Source organism: Peromyscus leucopus, chromosome 23 (genome assembly GCF_004664715.2).
Source record: "Peromyscus leucopus breed LL Stock chromosome 23, UCI_PerLeu_2.1, whole genome shotgun sequence".
Classification (NCBI taxonomy): domain Eukaryota; kingdom Metazoa; phylum Chordata; class Mammalia; order Rodentia; family Cricetidae; genus Peromyscus; species Peromyscus leucopus.
The window spans coordinates 24,998,013-25,017,577 of NC_051082.1; the positions used below are offsets into that span (position 1 = coordinate 24,998,013).

Consider the following 19,565-nt stretch of genomic DNA (forward strand, 5'->3'; position numbering starts at 1 on the left):
AGAAAGCCTTATGGAAATGGCCCATGAAAGGTCCCCAAGGTCCTGGATGGCAGTGCCTAAACTGCCCCATTTTCAGTCCACTTCCACTCTCAAGAGTGTCGTTCTTTCTCAGTAAACTGCCTCTGTTGCTACCCCTCTCTGTGTGTCCCTGATCCTAATCTTTGAACCCAGACCCCAGAACCTGGAAATCATAGTGGATGACTCTGAAACTCTGACCCATGCCTACCACCCAGGGGAAGAACCATGAAGATACAGGAATGGAAGAGCATGAATCCAGAGCTGGGAACGCTTGGCCACTCCCATCTCAGAGACTACTGTGTCATCTGAGAAGGTCCAAAGCCTAGACACCAGTCAGTTGTGGTGGTGCACATTGTAACCCCCACACTCAGGAGGCGGAACCAGAAGGATGGAACGTCTGAAGCAAATGTAGGCTAGGTGATGAGTTCCAGGCCATCCTGGATTCTAAGCATCCTGGCAAAAGTGGAGTTAATCTGAATTTCTAATTGTATTATAGTTGTCATTATTGCTAGTTATTAGTAATTAGTATGTGTGATATGTGTGTGACTGTGTATTGTATGATGTGTATGTGGTGTGTATGTGGTTTGTATGTGTATATGATGTGTGTGTGTGATGTCTGCATTTGGGGGGGGGTGTCAGGCACATGTGTGCCACGAAGCTCAAAATGAAGGTCAGAGGATGACTTGCAGGAATTGGTTCCCTCCTTCTACCATGGGTTCTGGGACGCTAACTCAGACGACAGGCTTGCTCAGTAAACTCTACTAGCCCTAGCCACTGCCCATCCCTGAAGCTATTCTAAAGAAAGATACATGTGTGCTCCTTGGGGCTGGCAGACTGCTGCAAACCATGCACCCTGAGAGACTGGGACTTCCTCAGATGGATGGGATGCCCAGGAAAGAAAGGGTTGATGCCTGGTGCTGACCAGAGGAGAATCTTGTCTCTGGGAAGGGATTTCATACCCTTCTGACAACCTGTCAGTCACTGCAGAAGAGGTTGGAGCTGAGAGAATGGAGTGTCACTGACGGGCCACACCTTGATGAGGACTAAGTAGCTCTGCACACCTCTTTGCCCTCTATTTAAACTTGAACATCTAATCAGAAACCTAAAGATAGACTTCTGGGGGTGGAAATCACGGACCTCTTTATTTCTCTTCCCAATGTGACCACATTGAATAAATCTTCTGTCTTTGCTCTCACTATTACATGTCTGTTTAATTAGCCTAATGAGTGTGGGTAGCCTAGACTGGCTCATTAGAGCTGCCATGGCCCAGGCTCTTATCTGAACAATTCTGGTATCAAGTTGACACAGAGAAACTCTGTCTCAACACACACAACTCAAGGAAACAAACAAAAGAACCCGAACTCCTCATATTCGTGCTGAGACTCTTTCAACTTTGATTCAGCTGTTCGTCCTCTATAGTAAAGAAGAGGGAAGAAAGCATGAAAAATCACTCTTCAGTGGAAATCAAAACAAAACAGAATAGAAGAACACGCAACAGAAAGCTGGACCAGAAAAGGATGTTGAATCTCTTGAAACCGGGGTTACAGAGGGTTGTAAACTACCAATGAGTGCTGAGAGTTGAACCTGGTCCTCTGGAAGAGCAGTAGAAAGTTTTATCTCGTGTTTAACTAAAAGAGGAGAAAAATTCATCACTTGACAGATACTAATATCCATAACACATGTTTCAACCCTCAAAAGGTATGATTCATCTTATCTCGAGTAGCAAAGAATCACTGTTTATTCATTTACTTATTTTATTTTACTTACTTGTATGAGCGTGCATGTATGATGTGTGTATATGTGTGCAAATGTGCATTGTACATGCTTGTGTGTGTGAGTATAGGCATGTGGGTGCCAAGGTATGCTTGCATAGGCCAGGATATTTAGCCTGAGAGCTTTGGGGGAATCCTCCTGTCTCACCACAGGAGCATTGGGATTACCAATGTGTACGCACCATGTCCAGATTTACATGAGTTCTAATGCTCTGGACTCAGGTCCACACCCTCACACAGTCAATTGCTTTACACACCCAGCTGTTGCCCAAGCCCGAGAATCTTTCTTTAATAAAATCGAGCTTATTTGTCTTTCAAGTCACAGCAAAGCTTATGAGGCTCTACCTCTGGGTATGAAAGAGGTGGGGAGTGGGTGTTTTTAATAAGCAGCTGAAAGACCAGCACATAATTCACAGTTCCTTCTGTATTTGATTATAGTGATCCAAACAGAAGATCATATTAAGGGAGTTATAATCAGCCAATCATTTGCAGAAGATAAAGTGCCCAGCTGGAAGGGCAGCAAGCACCTATATATTATGGAGCTGATCTAATTGCACAGCAAGCAGCCCAAGAGATGTATGAAATTGCTCTACCATTTGTCTCTCCCATAGTGTTGAACATTCTGTCCTAAGAGGAGATGAAACGGTCAAGTTAGTAAGTCACTCACAGGAAGGCGGGTCACTCATGGTGGAGCACTTGCCTAGCGAGGATAAAGCTTAGGTTCTATCCCCATTATCTTAAGGAAAGCAAAAGAGGGGGAAAGTAATAGGAAAGAAAGAGAAAGGATTAAAGAAAGAAAAAGAGGACAGAAGGAAGAAACAGATGAGAAATGAGAAGAAAAGACATCTACTTACGGTTATTTTTGTATAGTGTAGCCTATCGCCGAGATCTTGAACTTTATTTGAATTATTTTCCAGTTGTTGTTGGCCTTATTATAGTCATGATAATTAAGTGTGTTTTGATGGGACAATTTTATTTTTTGTGTTACTTTGATTAATTCAGATAGCTACTATATATATTTCAGACAATGAAATTTAACCATATCCATCCACCATTTTCCTTTCCAATCTTCAGCTATCCCACTAAACACAAACACATCCCCTTCCAACTTTCCAACTTCGTGTCTTTGTGTGTGTGTGTGTGTTAAACCACTCATTCCAATTAGCGTTGCCTATATGTGCATAGATATGGGACCATGTAGTAGAGCATGGGAAGCTTCTCATTAGCCACACTCTCAGAGAAGAATGATTCTCCTACCCCAAGTGGCTATTAACAGTCAACAGCTCCTCCATAAGTAATAAGGCCTAGAGAGTACCCCTCTCCCTGTACATGAGTCTATGAGTTGAGGCACATATAAAATGCCTTCATTGCTCAGTATTTTATAGTCCTAGCTCACAACTCTATTACACTTGTGTGAGACATTATATGGATTCTATGAATCAGGCTCAGCTCTTCTCCCTGAAGGGATGGTCACTCTGACTGTAGAAGCAAGCATTTGACAAATGTCATCCCAAGATACTAAATTTGTCCAAGAATCAAAGTTTCTCAAAAACTAGAGGGAAACAATAGTTTAAAGAACAGAGATGTGTCTTTTCATAATGGCTACCTTCACATCTTCCAATGTGAGCGGCCATTGCCCAGAAAAGTGTATAAAGTCTTCTTCTAATGAGTCAATTTCTTCATGAAAAACATTTGGCCAAATTTCAATGAATCAACTATTTCTCTCTCAAATCCAGTGTTAAATAGACTCAGTTCTTATCAACAATACTTAGCTCTCTCACCTGTTCAACCAAAGCACGCCTATGGTTGGGGTAGAGAAAAACAAAGAAACAGTTGTTTGGGGTTTATTTTTTGGTTTTTGGTTTTTAATTATGAGGCTAACCTAGTACACATAATAAGATCCAGGCCAGCCAAAGTGAGACACTAACTATAATAAAAATAGTAATAATACAATCATTCATTATCTTAATACACCAAATTAACTATTAACTATTTTTTAAAGATTTCTTTCAGATACCTAATTTTTTTAATTGATCACATCTACAAAATTTGTTTTGATACCTTTTATTCCTAATTAACATATATAGAACATCTGCAATGTCATAAATGACATATAAATCACTGCTTTCATGATTTTTAGCTATTGAATCCATTTTACAGTGTCTTGTTAGGGTTTCTATCGCTGTGGAGAAACACCATGACCACAGTAACATTTACAAAGGAAAACATTTAACTGGGGTGGCTTACAGTTGCAGAGGTTTAGTTCAACATCATCATGGGGGGACACGGTGGCATGCAGGCAGACACAGTGCTGGAGAAGGAGCTGAGAGTCCAACATCTTGACCAACAGGCAACAGGAAGTGCTCTGCCTCACTGGGCGGTATCTTGAGCATCTAGGAGACCTCAAAGTCTGCCTCCATAGTGACACACTTCCTCCAAGAAGACCACGCCTACTCCAACAAGGCCACTCTTCCTAATAGTGCTGCTCCCTTTGGGGACCATTTTCTTTCAAACCACCACATATAGAATATCCACCCCTTTTCATTTTTGAAAATATATACAGTACTTAAGTGTATGCCATGGTGACAAAATGTTTCTGTATTATTGTAGTTATTTTTTGTATGAATAATCTAGAAATTGAAGTCTGGATCATCACTTATAAGCATATTTTGAAGTAATTTCCATAGACTATCAAGTCTAGAAAGTTTGGGGAAACTTGTACTTCTACCACTGTATAACACTACTCCTTCACACGGGATCCTAACCCACTGTGAAATATGTGTTAGTCAGTTTTATGCTGCTATGGCAAAATACCCGAATCAAACAATTTAAAGACAACAGATTTATTTTGGACCATGGTTTCAGGGTTTCAGCCCATCATAGTGGAATGGGTTGGTGGAGAAGAGTCATTCACAATATGTCAGCCAGGAGTTAAAAAAAAAAAAAAAAAAAAAAAAGATGCCAACACTTGCTGCCTTCCTTCTTCGCCCCTTTTATTTGATTGTGCCATGAGCCTATGTGGTGCTGGCCACACTCAAGAATGAGTTTCCCTCTTTAGATAGTCCACCCTGGAAATGTAAGCAGCCTAGCAGAAATAGAGACCATCCTAACAAGACACTTGGGTCTCTCACTCTGATTATCAGACTACTGAAGCAGGGGCTCCCAAGGAAATGGGGGAGCTGCCAGGAATCTTATGCCGGGGGAAGGCACCAGCTGCAATGGGAAATTGTCTCTCACAGAGAGATTTCACAGAGTTCTACCAGCTTATCAGACCACCTCACAGGATGAGACTGAAGGCTGGACGATGATGGGTCAATGATGGGCGAGGCCACACCTCGACCAAGACTGTTTTGATGTGCCTTCCTTATACTCAATATTGAAACTTTACTCTGACTTCAGGACCCCAAAATGGCGAACTTGAAGCGTTCAAATTATTTTTTTATACCTCTTCCCTATGTCACCACATTGAACAAATTTTCTTCTTCTCCTTTTTTACTATTAATTTAGCTGTTTTAGATGGTCTCTGGAGGGTGAGTGGCCAAAATTACTTGTTGGCATACAGACTGTGACGCCCAAGTTCAGTGGCAGTAACACCTTATCAGACAAGCCTATAAGTATGCTTTACAAATCTCCTAGGAGCCTCTTATTCCAACCAAGTCGACAGTTGAGATGAGCCATCACAGTGTATTAAAATGAATATTTAAAAATTTGTAAGAGAAAAATCACATAGCACCACTCAGTTCCTCATCCCTTTGATTACAAAGTAAATTCAATCATTTATTACTTGTGTTTATTTTAGAGCTTTGTTTGTTGAAGGAAATCTCATCACTTTTATTGTCTATTTTGCATCCGTCTTTTTAAATCAACAGATCTATTCCCCCAGCAACTATAAATCACCTCTCCTCTCTTTTTATTCCATTGTAAGAAATGTTTGACTTTCATATGCTTAATTAAGGGAGAGAGTTCACATGCAAAATATAAATCAGTTTGTGCCTCTCAAAAGCCAACTAAACTCAGAATATATCTTTGAGCTCGATGAGAGCTGCATGGTGAATGGCTATGGTAACTTAAGGGAGAAAGGCTGTCCCTAAGGACATTGTCAGGTAATCCTAGCTTTTTCACACTCCCCCAGAATGGCTCTGCTATGAGTCCCCAGTGACCTCTCAATTGTTAAATTCCTAATCTCCCACTCTAGCATCCTTCATGCCTTCACAGAAATTTCTCTCTGTTGTTTCTTCACCCAGCTGGTCAGCCAGATTTAGGTGTTGATGGTTTATTGTTGTTGGTTTTGTTTTGCTATTGCTTCAATTACTCCTTCTCAGCCTGCTCCCTCAGTGCCACTGCCTATCATTCTACAAAGGATGGCTAATCATCATCACCACTTTAACTGGACTTGGAACCACCTAGGAGACACACCTCTGTGTATGTCCATAAGAACACTTACAGAGAAACTTAGCTTAAGAGGATTGAGCCTCCCTGAATGTGGGTGTCACTATCCCTTGGCTGAGATCTCAGGACGAATCAAAGACATAAGAGGAGAAAGTGAGTTGGGCACCAAGACACCTCTCAATGTCCTGGCTGTGGATGCAATGGGACCAGCTGCCTCAGGCTCCTGCTGCCGTGCCTTCCACACAAGGATGGACTAGAAACTCAAACTGTGATGCAGAATAAACCCTTCCTTCCTTAAGTTGCTTGGGGAGGGGTGTATTTTATCACAACAATGAGAAAAGTAATTAATACACCATCATTCTATCCACTCAGATTGACATCTTTGCTGGCTTCCTAGAGATGTAGCCAAGCACAACCCACCAGGTTAAAGCAAGAGAAATATGTTGTCTCACAGTCATGAAGGCTAAAAGTCCAAGATCAAGGACTTGGGAGGCAGCATTCTCTCTGACGACCCTGGGGGAAAATAGCTCATTAACTTTTCTAACTTCTAGTGTTGGGCAGTAATAATGAACTTCGCTAGGCTTAAAGCCTGATGTCTTCTCTTTCTGCCTTCTCAGCACCTTTCCCTTCTCCATGGGGACTCAAGTTATAATGGAAGAGAGCTAAATTCTCACTTCCACAAAGCTCTCCGATTAATAGCAATTAACCCAAGTGTTTTTCAAGGTCACATCATTTGGGTAATAAGACTAGTTTATATTGTTGCTTTAATGAAACAGCTGTGTATTCAGAGTTGTGGTGTATACTGGGTCAACAGCAAGTGAAACAGACTTTCCAAATAGACTTTTCAACAAGAAGTATGTTTGAGGACCTGGGAAGATGACTCATGGATTAAGAGAACTGGCTGATTTTCCAGAGGTCTCAAGATAGGATCCAAGCTCGCACAGAGAGTGACTCACAACTGCCTGGAACTCCATCTCCAGGACATCTAGTGCCCTCTTCTGGCCTCCATGTGTACCTACATACATGTCACACACACACACACACACACACACACACACACACACACACGTTTGTGTAGGTGAAAACAGGAGGAAGGGAGAGACAGAGAGCAAAGGATGTCTTATTATATCTTCTTAAAAGCATTTACCATAATCTTTAAGGAAATCTTATGACTCTGAAAAATATAGAAAGGTGCAAAGGGTCTTCAGAAAATCTGCACCCCTTCACTTCCTCAATCCCTCACTGTCTAGAAGATCCTCGTAGAGAGCTTCTATTTCATTTTTCTTTTAAAATGACTGTACAAAGTAATTGGTTTCTTTACAACATCTTCATACATACATGTCATGTTCTTGGCTCATTTCCACTCCCACTATGTTCTTGCCCCTCACCCCTCCTCCCACTCTTTCCTCCTCCTAACAATCTTTTTTTTCTTCCTATGTCATCTACATGTGTGTGGATGTGAATATTTAAATATAGATGACCACATATGAGAGGACACATGAAACATTTGTCTGAGTCATTAGTTCACTTACTAAAACGACCTCCAATTCCATTGATTTCTCAAAAATGACATCATTTCATTCGTGTGTGCGTGTGTGTGTGTGTGTGTGTGTGTGTGTGTGTGTGTGTGTGTGTGTAGCTCAGGCTAGCCTCCAACTCACTATCCTCCTGTTTCACCTTTTTCAAGTGATACATTTTATGTGCACACATATATGTATGTCTGTAAATACATATATATATATATATGCTTCAACCTCCCAAAGTGTTAGGAATATAGGTTTAAGCCACTCTGCACATCTCCAATATGTATGGGGTGGGTAATGCATGTATGTATTTAAAAGAGAATTGTAACTCATACAGTCAAAGCTAGTGACGATTAGATGGATTCATTTTATTTTCAATGAGCTTTGATACAGAACCAGAGCTTGAATTCTTTTCCTTTATTTAAAATGACAAACCTTCCTTAAAGGTATTATTTTCTCTTCATAATGGGCTGTCAGAGTTTTTCTTAACCCTTTGATGGACCTGCCTAAGGGACAAAGCTGCTGTGACATCTTAGATGGTTTCCCCATGCTGGGTGTCAAACTTAGCATGTGCTTGACTGAGAGAAGAGAATCTTCTGAAAGAATGATGATTCTTGGCACTGGAAAGATAGCTCAATGGCTAAGAGCACTTGCTGTTCTTTCAGAGGACCCAGGTTCAGCTCCCACCATCCATATGGTGGTTCATAACCACCTGTAACTCCAGCTCCAGAGTATCTGGTGCCCTCTCTTGGCCTTTATGGACACCAGGCACATACAAGGTGCACAGACATACATGCAACCAAACACACAGATAAAGAAACAATAAATAAATATTTTTTAAATATTGGATAAGGAGTGAAGGTTTTTTATAATTGGGTTACTTACTGTAGTTACTTTTGAAATATTTCATTGTAACTTTGGCTGAATAAATATCTAAGTGTTATTTCACAATGACTTATAATACTATTTAGTTAGGAATTCAAACTTTTAAACTCTTATTTTCAACTCTGGCTTTCCCAGATAAATCCTAAATGAAATTCTCTCTCTCTCTTTCTCTCTCTCTCTCTCTCTCTCTCTCTCTCTCTCTCTCTCTCTCTCTCTCTCACTCTCTCTCTCTTTCTCTCCCTCTCTCCCTCTCCTTCCCCTCTCCCTCTCCCCCTCCCCCTCTTCCTCCTCTCTCCCTCTCCCCTCCCCTCTTCCTCTCCCTCCCCTCTCCCTCTCTCTCTTCCTCATGAACTCTCTCTCCTTCCCTCCCTCCCGCTCTCACTCTCTCTACCACTGTGTGTGTTGGTGTACATGAGAGTGATGAAAAAGAGGGTTGATGTGTGTATGTGTGCGTGTGTGTGCATGCCTCATGCACGTGCAGCAAACACTTCAAAAACTGAGTCATCTCTACATTGCTCCAGTATTTTGTTTAAAAACAGAAATGGGATAAGACACAACTCTTAAAGGTAATTAGAGGGTGCGCTGATCACGGTAAAGTGCAGTGTCTGGGACAGAGCGCTCACTCCGTAGGTAAAGGTAGCAGCTGCTACATTTGGTCCTCGGGATCCACATGATAGAAGGAGGGAATCAGCTATCACAAGTTGTCCTCTGACCTCCACTTGTGCACTATAGGGTGTGCGTACACACACACACACACACACACACACACACACACACACACACACACATGCACACACACATACGTGCACAACACTAAATTTTCTTTTTTAAATTCCATCTATTTCCCTTACTTCTTATTCATTTCTTGATGGGATGTCTTCTAGGATCTCATCTTGTATCAGCTGGCTATGACTTACTGATCAAGAATCTCCCAAAAGAAGAAACTATAAGGCTGATCTCCCTGAACTTCCTCTCCTCTTTCCCCTCCTCTTCCTTCCCTTCTACTTTCCCAAATTGTCTAGTCCTGTGTGGTATGGATCTTAGAACCTGGGTTAAGGACAATAAGAAAATGAAGAAAGGACAGACACACAGACATACATACGATAGAGCTGGGGTCAGGTGGGTTCTTCCACCTCTGCAACCCAGAGCATGCTCTGTTTATTAGAGACAAGACAGGGGAAGAAGTTAGCTAGCGGTAGGAGGTTTCTGTAGGTAAGCAGTCTCAGGCTGTAAACATCCCAGGAGGAGAAAGATATCATTGCTAGTCTTTGCACACATTGGTCAATCATTCATATCTTTGCACACATTGGTCAATCATTCATATCTTTGCACACACTGGTCAACCATTCATATCTTCGCACACACTGGTCAGTCATTCATATTCTTGCACACATTGGTCAACCATTCATAAACTCTCAGACTCAGACTCTCAAGGAAAGCTTTGTGATTTCTGTCGCACCTGGGCAATATGGGTAGTGACTTTGCCAGTTTCTCATGAGTCCAAGGCCTTGGAATCTTTGGCATGGCCATGCTCATGTCAATAATACACACGTGCTCAGGACTTCCATTATTCAGGGCTTCCTCTGCTCCTGACACCAAATGAATCATAAAGCTCATCTCTATTAGTTACTTTTCTGTTGCTATGACGAAACATCTAACAAAGGGCTCCTGAAGAAAGGAAGAAAGGGTTTAGTTCACCTTAAAGTTCCAGAATATATAGTTCATCATGATGGAGAGTCATGGAAGGAGGCGTGTGGGGCAGCTAGCTGATCACACTGTGACTACAGTCACTGTTCTAGTTGCATTCTGTCGATGTGACAAATACCACGTAAAAAGGCAACTGGGTTGGGAAAGAAAAGATTTATTTCAGCTTACAAGTTATAATCCATCATCAAAGGGAATCATGGAAGGAATGCAAATAGAGACTTTGAGGCAGAAGTAACTGTATGCTACCCTACATATTACCTCCAACTAAAGAACTCACTTCATAGCCAAGTAGTACATCAGAAACCATGGAGGATGCTTCCCACTGATTCACTCACAGGCTCATATTTAGTTAACTTTTTATACAGCTTAGGGAATGGTGCTACTCACAGTGGGTTTATATCTTTCATCAGTGAACAATCAAAATCTCCTGAAGACATGCCCACAAGCTAGCCTGACCTGGGAAATCTCTCAACTGAGAGACCTCCTATCCAAGTTGTGTCAAACTTGGACATTCGAAGCTAAGACAAACAGGAAACAGAGAACAGACAGAAGGAGAGTTTGAGCTTTAAAACCCAAGGCCCTCAGTGATCCACTTCCTCTAGTAGGGGCCCTCAGCCTCCCCAAACATTGCCACCAGCTGAGAACAAAGTATTCAAATACATTAGCCTGTGGGAGACATTTCATATTCAAAGCACAGCACAGCCCAATGGAGGAGGAGTGGCCAGGCTATAAAATCTGATAAGCCAACATTTCTGTAATTGCATGATCCACTTTTCCTCACTATGAATCAGTTATGATGGCCTTGGCAACATGAGCATAATAAATAGACCTGATTTAAACTGTTCTAATAAATAAGGAAATTTATCATCATGCTCAAAAATAAATCTAAAAATATGACCAGTGGCTTAATCATGAAATGAAGGACCTGAGTTCCTTCCATCCCTCCTCGCTTATAGCACCCACATTCACATCTTTTCAAGGCCAGACAGGTCACAATGGGAGGGGTGGTTCTATGGAGGAATGGAACAGAAAGAAGGAATATAAACATAACTAAGGGGATTTATTAGATTCACTTACATGATACAGGCTGGGTAGTCCAATGGTTGGCTGTCTTCACACTGTAGAAGCCGAGAATCTGGTAGCTGCTTGGTCCATGAGACTGGATGACTCAGCTGTCACTGAGTGATGCTGAAGGCATCACTCAGGGTCAGGGTTTCTCCATGTAATTTTGGTGCCTGTCCTGGATCTCACTCTGTAGACCAGGCTGGCTTCGAACTCACAGAGACCCACCAGACTCTGCCTCCCAAGTGCTGGGATTAAAGGTGTATGCTCCCGCCGCCCAGCCCTCTCCTCGGGTTCTTATGCTTGCATGGCAAATACTCCACTTGACCAAATTCTGTCACCAGCTCCCTCCTCCACTTTCCTTTGTTTACCTGGCTCCTAAATTCTGCATTTCTGTTCTTTCTTAAGTGTACACTGGCCCCTAGACATGATGAAAGCTTGACAGCTTTATAACCACTCCAACATGCAGAAAGAGAGAGCAAAGCAACATATTCTGTTATTCCTGTTGTGTTGTGTTATACTTTGTGAGACAGGATCTCACAATGTAGCCAAGAATAGTCTCAAATACATGGTCCTCTTGATTATTTCTTCTGATTGTGACTTCTCTTCTTCTTTTTAAAAGATTTCATTATTTTTGGATAGGAGGATGTGTGTGTCTGCATGTAGCTATGTGGAGTTGCATGTGAGTGTCTTCAGCAGCCATAAGAGGGCATCTGATTCCTCAGATTTGGCATTTTAGGCAGCTGTGAGTGGCTTGCTGTATAGGTGCCTAGAGGCAAATTCTGATCCTCTGCAAGAGCAGAAAGTATTCTTAACCACTAAGAAAGTATTCTTAACCACCCTCGTGACTTCTTATCCTTACTAAAAATATTTAAAAATTACTAAGATTGTCTCCATTGGACAAAGAAATAGATGTGTGAGAACATGACGTCTCTGAGGTGACATTTAGCATAGACGTTGCAAGAGTCTGACTCACCGGAGGTGCTGTGTAGACTCATTCAGATGACACACACTTTTGTGTGAGTGCTCGGGGCCCTTCTGAAAATAGATATTGCCTTAGAAAGGCCCCAAAGTCCTTCTTCTTGGCCACAACTTCATCTCCTAGAGTTCTCACTTACCCTCTTTAGATTATTTTTATTCTAAGTTTGCATGTATGTGTGAATGTGTGTGTGTGTGTGCTTGTGCACACCATGTGTGCATCTGGTGCCCACAGAGGCCAAAAGAAAATGTCAGATCCCCTGAAAGTTGAGTTACAGGTGGCTGTGAACCCCCATATAGGTGCTAGGAACCAACTGCGGTCCTCTGTAAGAGCAGTAAGTGTCCTTAACCATTGAGCCATCTCTCCAGCTCATACCACTGGTCTTCCTTAGCCTCTACAAACATAAACAAAAAGTGTAATGGAAAAATCTTGGGTGTGATAGATTTAATCTCTTAGGGAGTGTTTCATACATATTCTGGTGGTGGTGGCAATTCTGGGACTTAACCCCAGGTCACCGTGTATGATAAATTACTCTACTACTGAGTTTTATCCACGGCCTTTTTAAACTTTGAGACAAGGGCTCACTAAACTCCCCAGGTTAGCCTTGAACTCGCTCTGTAACCCATGAACTGGACTTGAACTCATACCTGGGCAGACTTTATAAAGACGAATTCCATACGTCTACCTCACAACATACAATCTAAACTTTAAGGGGGGGGAAAAGACTGGAACACAGAGATGGTGGTCTATTTGGTAAGAGAATGAAGACCAAAAAGTGGGAAATGATGATAGATGTGTATGAGATCAAGATGGGGGACACACAGACATGATATCAGAATGAAAGCCACAATTCTCAACAATGAGTAATGCCAGTAAGTAAAAATCTTTAAAACCAACAAACAAAAAGGCCTTAGGAATCCAAAGATTCCCTCGCTGTCCCTCAACAGATGTTTTTATGGAGCAATAGATTCCATAAGGTTTGAGACTCACCAGTGGATCCCAAATCTATCAGTCAGTACTGTGGGAGGCCAGCTCCCACTTTTTCAGGGGTTCTTATGAAGAGGAGAGAGGGATAAGAAAATATTAAATAGAAAGATAGCAAAGAGGAGAAAGACAGAAACACAGGAAAACTTCTGGAAGACCTGGGTCATTACCCAATGGCCTTTTCAGTTTATTCAAAAGAGCTTTTTATAACAATGCCAAGGAGCAAGGCAAAATACCTGCCCCTTTCTGGATCAAAGCACACAGCACAGCCAAGTGTAGACCCTTCCAAACACCTGGTACCCAGGCCCGCGACCAAATCATCTCCTTATGCAATGCTGCTAGGTAAAGCAAGCTCAGATTCTCAGACCCTGAGTCAGTTCTCACTAGGAAACCTCTGTGGGTCTCCACATAGTAGTGATGAGAAAGATATCACATTGCATACTTGGGGTCCTGGGTGAGAGGTCTAGGAGGCCACTACCGAGAAGGATAATATCCACGTCATGGAATCTCTCACTGTTAAAAATACGCTGACACTAATTAAAATGGTAAGGAAGTCTATTTAAGATAGCTGTGTGGCTGTTTCCTCTGAACTGAAACATTCCTTCCTAAAGTAGAGGCTCCTAAGACTCTCTCAGAAAGTTCGTGAAGTTTGGGAGGTTCAGAAAGCTCAGAATGTAGTAAGATGTACAAGATCCCTCCCCTAGGCTATATAAGCAATAATCTGTTTGTGGGGGGCTCCATGGATGCAGCTTTCATGAGTTGCATTGATGCTAAGAAGGATGCTCAAAGAGGCAGCTGCCTTTGAGTCATCCCTGTTCCTGTAAGTAATCCTCTACCCTACTCTGATAAACAACCCCAAGGAATTCATTAGTTCAGTCAACTAGACATGGGTGGAATAATTTCTTTAGTTTGAGTAGACTTAGGTGGAGTCATTTTGGGTGAAGATTGTTTGTTCATATATCCCCAGGAGAAGGCACACAACACAGAACTTGGGGTATCAAAATAAGATACAGAGGAGTACCCAAATATAAATGGGACCTCTGTATCACACTCATGCCCCCAGGTGTAGAGAACATCATGGGAGAGGAGACAGAAAGATTGTAAGAGCCAGAGAGTAGGCAGGGCTGATGTGAAACAGTGTCTTCTAGACATGACAAGGCCATTACCACCATTCTCTCTCAGCACCTGTGGTTACTGTACAAGACTTTCACAATGTGAAGCCAGTCATCATTCAAGAACGCACGAGAGAAGAGTCCACAAGGTTGCACTCCTACATGAGGAACTATATAGCAGCTAGAGGAAAGAGACTCCACTCCGACAGGAGTATGGCCTGGAGTAGGTTGGCCATGCTCCAATGGATGACCCCATAGTGAATGTATAGACATCACTAATTGGACTTGGTTGCTTATAGCAAAAATGAACAACAACAACAAAAAAAAAAAAAGGCTAGGGCAGACACAGGTAGAGTCAGAGTCGGCAAATATGATCAAAATTCATTGTGGGCATGTATGATGTTCCCAAATAATAAATAAAATAGTGTATTTTTTAAAGGAAGATACAGAAATTAGGCTCAACTCTAAATACAAGAACAAGTTGGGATTCATAGAAGAGCAGGGCTATATATCATCAATGAATGAACAGTTACTTAAAGGTGTTATTGAGGATGTAAGATTCCCATTAAGCTTTGGGACTCTTCTTGAAGGCAAACCAAACACTGTACATCCAAGTTAGGGAATGAAGAAGTTGACTGCAAATCAAGGGTGATCAGACACTAGGTATTAGTGGGACAGATTCGGTGAGTTAGCAAGATAATTGTGCTGCCCTCCACCATGTCAGAATGCCATTAAAAATCCCTCACCAGACACTAGCTTCATTTTCTTGGACCTCTTCACACCTAGAACTGTGAACCGAACAAACTTCAATTGTTAATAAATTCTTTAGTCCTGGATATTTAGTTAGTTATTAAAACAGACTGGGCAACACAGGCTCAGAAGAGATAGGATGCTTATGAAAGGTCAAAGAAATTAAATCACATAATTGTGGGAAATACTTTTTTTTTCATAATTGAGGGACAGGAAGTGCCATGGGGTCAAATGATCACTACAGCTAGAGGTCATATCGTAGGCATCGGCGCATCAGGATGTGAAAGTTAATGCTGTGGTTTTAATGTGTTCTCTGAAAGTGTTCTGTGTTGAAAACTTAACAGTAAAATCACGTGTTAATGACACTTGGAGGCAAGGTCTTGGTTAGTAATTAGCATCTGACAAGATCAAGAAGGTAACTTATCTCCTGGTGGTTATCATGGCTTTCTAAGAAGAGGGAAAGACCCAAACTTGCTGTGTCTCTTCATGGGACACCATGTTCTAATGTCACAAGAACACCCTCCTCAGATACCAACATCAGGCTCTTGGACTTCGCAGCCTCCAGAACAGTGAACCAAACCAACTTCTCTTGTTTATAAATTGCCTGCTCACAGATATTTTGTTACACTTGTAGAAAGCACACTGAGACACCTTCCCATGCTATCTCCTCTAAGCCGGTAGCTAAAATAACCCTAATGTCACATGACCAGGTAGAATCAGTACAGGGTTTTGTTCCAAGAGCTACACTAGGAATTCAGACTTTAGGAAAACCCCCTAGAACCTGCCTTCTCCTTCTCTCCAGTCGAAAGGAGGCTGGTAAAGATGTAGACCATGTTGTCAGCATGTTACTTTGGGAGCTGACTGAGAAAGCACAGGAGGATCCATTTTCATTGCAGAAACATTCCCGGATCTGTTTTGGCTCTGGTTCAATGCCTTGGAAGTTTGTCTCTCCTATTCTTAATGCTGTTTTTATAATGTCTCAAATTACACTGTACTAGACTCAGTCAATGGCTTACTAGATTCCCTTAAAAGTATATAACATTGTTAAAGCCATTGTTTTTAAAAAGCCCCTTTAAACCACGACATTTATTAGCCATTATATTAAGATAAACTACAAAGTTATCCCCAATATAGACGTTACCCTTTGATTTAAATTCCAACTTGAGTAAACCAGGCAAGGCACATTAAAAGCAGAACGGTTTTTAGGACCCACTGGGCAGTGATAGAATTTGTGGTGTGCTAAACACCAGCACGGTGTATGTGAATGAGTCTTGGTTAATCACATCTGGGACCCAATTAAACTTTCCTGACTGCCTCCCATGTCTTCTCCGGCTGCAGCAAAGGGAAGTGCAGCGGGTGACATGCCCTAGGCCAAAGGGAACATCAGCCTGGAGAGGTGAGGACAGCTGGTTGCTGGGTCAGGGAGCTCTTTCTGGATTCTGAAAGACAGAGAGACGTAGTCACTACTTTTGCATAGCTCTGACAAGATACTTGAGAGAAACGAGGGAAGGAAGATATGTTTTGTTTTATGGTTTCAGAGAGTCCATTCCATGGTCACCCGGCTTCATGCATTTATTTGGACAGAACGTCATAGTGACAGGAACCTATGATGAAGGAGATAGATAAAGAGGGAGAGAAAGAATGAAAGGGAGGAGGAGTGTGTACAAGATTAACCACAAGCACAGGCCTCCAAATGACCTACTTCCTCCAACCGGGCCATACCCCAAACATTTTAGTCTTTCCCAATAATGCCATCAAGAGATTAATCTACTGATTTTCCCAGAATCCCCAATATCTAATTGTCTTTGGACATTCTATGACAAAAACACCCAAAGGTGTACTTTACTGATTTCTTAGGTGTGTCTCAACCCCATCAAGTTAATGGTCAAGAAGACACCCCACAACAAGTAAGTACAAAGCCAGGAAATGCCAACAGCTCTGTATTAGTCAGGGTTCTCTAGAATATAGAGTAACAGAACTTACAGAATAAGTCTCTCTCCATATATATACACACATAGGTGATTTAGTACAGTGGCTTACATGCTGAGGCCCACGAGTCTAACAATAGCTGCCTATGAATAAAAAGGTTGAGGAATCCAGTAGTTGTTCAGTCCATGAGATTGGATGTCTCAACTGCTCTTCAGTATACGCCTGAACCCTGAAGAAGTAGGTTCTAATACCAGTGAAGGGATGGACTTGCTAGCAAAGCAAGAACACGCAGGCAAAGAGCAGCAGCTTCCTTCCTCCATGTCCTTATATGCAGACTTTGAACAGAAAGCATGGCCCAGATTAGAGATGGGTCTTCCCACCTAAAAGGATCTGGATTAAAGGATGTCTTTCTGCCTCAAAGATCCAGATTAAAGGTGTCTACCTACCTCAAAGATCCGGATTAAAAGTAGATCTTTCAAATTAAGCCCAAAATCCCTCACAGGTGTGCCCCTCCATTTGGGGGTTTTAGTTAATCCCAGATGTAGTCAAGTCAACAACCAAGAATAGCCACCACAGACTCAATCTGCTCCTTGCTCTAACTTCCTATGAACCAGGACTTTACCTTACAAATACCTGTAAAGGGTGCCAAGGATGCTGTCCTATGATGTCCTGGTTAGTTATAAATGTCAGCTTGACACAGCCTAGAGTCATCTGAGAGGAAAAGCCTCAAGAGAATTGCCTAGATCAGGTTGTTCCATGGACGTGTCTGTCAGAGATTATCTTGATTGGTAACTGATGTTGAAGGGCCCAGCCCACCGTGGGCAGCACCATTCCCAAGGCAGGTTGTCCCAGATTGTATAAGAAACCAGCTAAATGTAAGCCTGAGAACCAGGAAGCACAGCTCTTCTGTGGTTTCTGCTTCAGTTCCTGCCCTCACTTTTCCCAGTGATGGATTGTGACAAGCTGATAATATTTTCAAGATAGGTTCATTGTGACAAAGAATGCAGTGGGCGCTACTGAGTTATACTATTCTTATAATAGTTGTGTTAAAGCAAATCACAACTATATAATAGCTAAGTGTTCATGCGTAGTATACTTTATCTTATCATATTTATTGAGGACACCCCATAACTTTGACCCTAATCTCCAAAAGGTCAATGTTCTAAGTTTTCATACTTAAACAACATGGATAGGAATTGCTTCATACTTCTTCTTTTGGGAGTCCTCCTTGGCCAACTCAAGACATCCTTTTAAAAAAAATCAGTACTGAAGGTTGAACCCAGGCTTCCACATATGTTAACCAAGCACTCTACTGTTGCCATGCTTCCAATAGGGGATTCCAGGCAATCACTCTACTTCTGAGTCACAATCATACCCATCATGGGGGATTCTAGGCAAGTGCCTCTATCTGACACTAATCTCCACTCTCAGTCCTCATTTAACTTTTTATCTTGGGATAGTGTCACTAACTTCTTCATGCTGGCCTTGAACTTGTGATCCTCCTGCCTTATCCTCCTGGGAAGCAAGGATAACAGGTTTTAGCCATCAGACTAAATTTTTTTAGAACAATAAACACCTTTATTACATGAGCTATGGCCTTCTAGCACATTGCCATCTGCTCGGCCACACTGGCCTGGTCTTGAGGCGATACAGGCAAGAAGCTTGCCCTGCTGGAACTGCTCCTCCAGAAGACTGCTGGTTTTGGAGTTCTTTTTCCTTTCATCATATTTCTTTTGGATTTTCTTTGATCATTTTTTGTTTAATATTTCTTCCTCTTCAGGAGTCAGCTTGGCCCCCTTCTTGCGGCCCAGGGGCAGTGCATAGTGAGACTCATACCACTGTCGGTATGGTGTGCTGTTGATAAGCACGATGCAGTTCTTCACCAGGGTCTTGGTGTGGACCAGCTCGTTACTGGATGCATTGTAGACAACATCAATGATCCTTGTTTTCTGAGTACAACACTCAGAGGCCCAGGAAAAGTTCCCCACATCCAATCTTAGGGCATGGTACTTCTTGTTGCCTCCTCGGACTTGGACTGTGTGTATACGATGAAGGCCAATCTTCATGTTGGCAGCAGGCAGTCCCAGCTCATACTTCCGCTACTTGTGGTAGGGCTTTCTCTTACCCCCGGCCTTGCGGCGCTTGTGCCAGTTGTCTCGAGAGATGCCCATCGCTAGGCACTGGCTCCAGACTAAATTTTAAAATTAAAAATTCAATGACTCAGGTAAGTTCTTGCTTATGTGTCTTATAGCTTTATACTACATTGTAGATTAAAGCTTAGATGTTTTAAGGATACCTACTTCTAGCCATGGTGATACACACCTTTAATATCTGTAGCAGGAATCTTAAAAGGTCTTATTAATAAAAACAAACCCAGAGCCAGGTATTGGAGTGAATGCTGGAAGATCAGAGAAGCAGAACAAGCCTCACCTTCCTCACCTCACCAATTCCTCAG

The 19,565-nt window shown here is 42.1% G+C and overlaps 1 pseudogene; it reads right to left on the minus strand.

Annotated features, from left to right (window-relative positions):
- Positions 1–8,917: 8,917 nt before the first annotated feature.
- Positions 8,918–19,281, minus strand: LOC114693704 (annotated as a pseudogene).
- Positions 19,282–19,565: the final 284 nt, after the last annotated feature.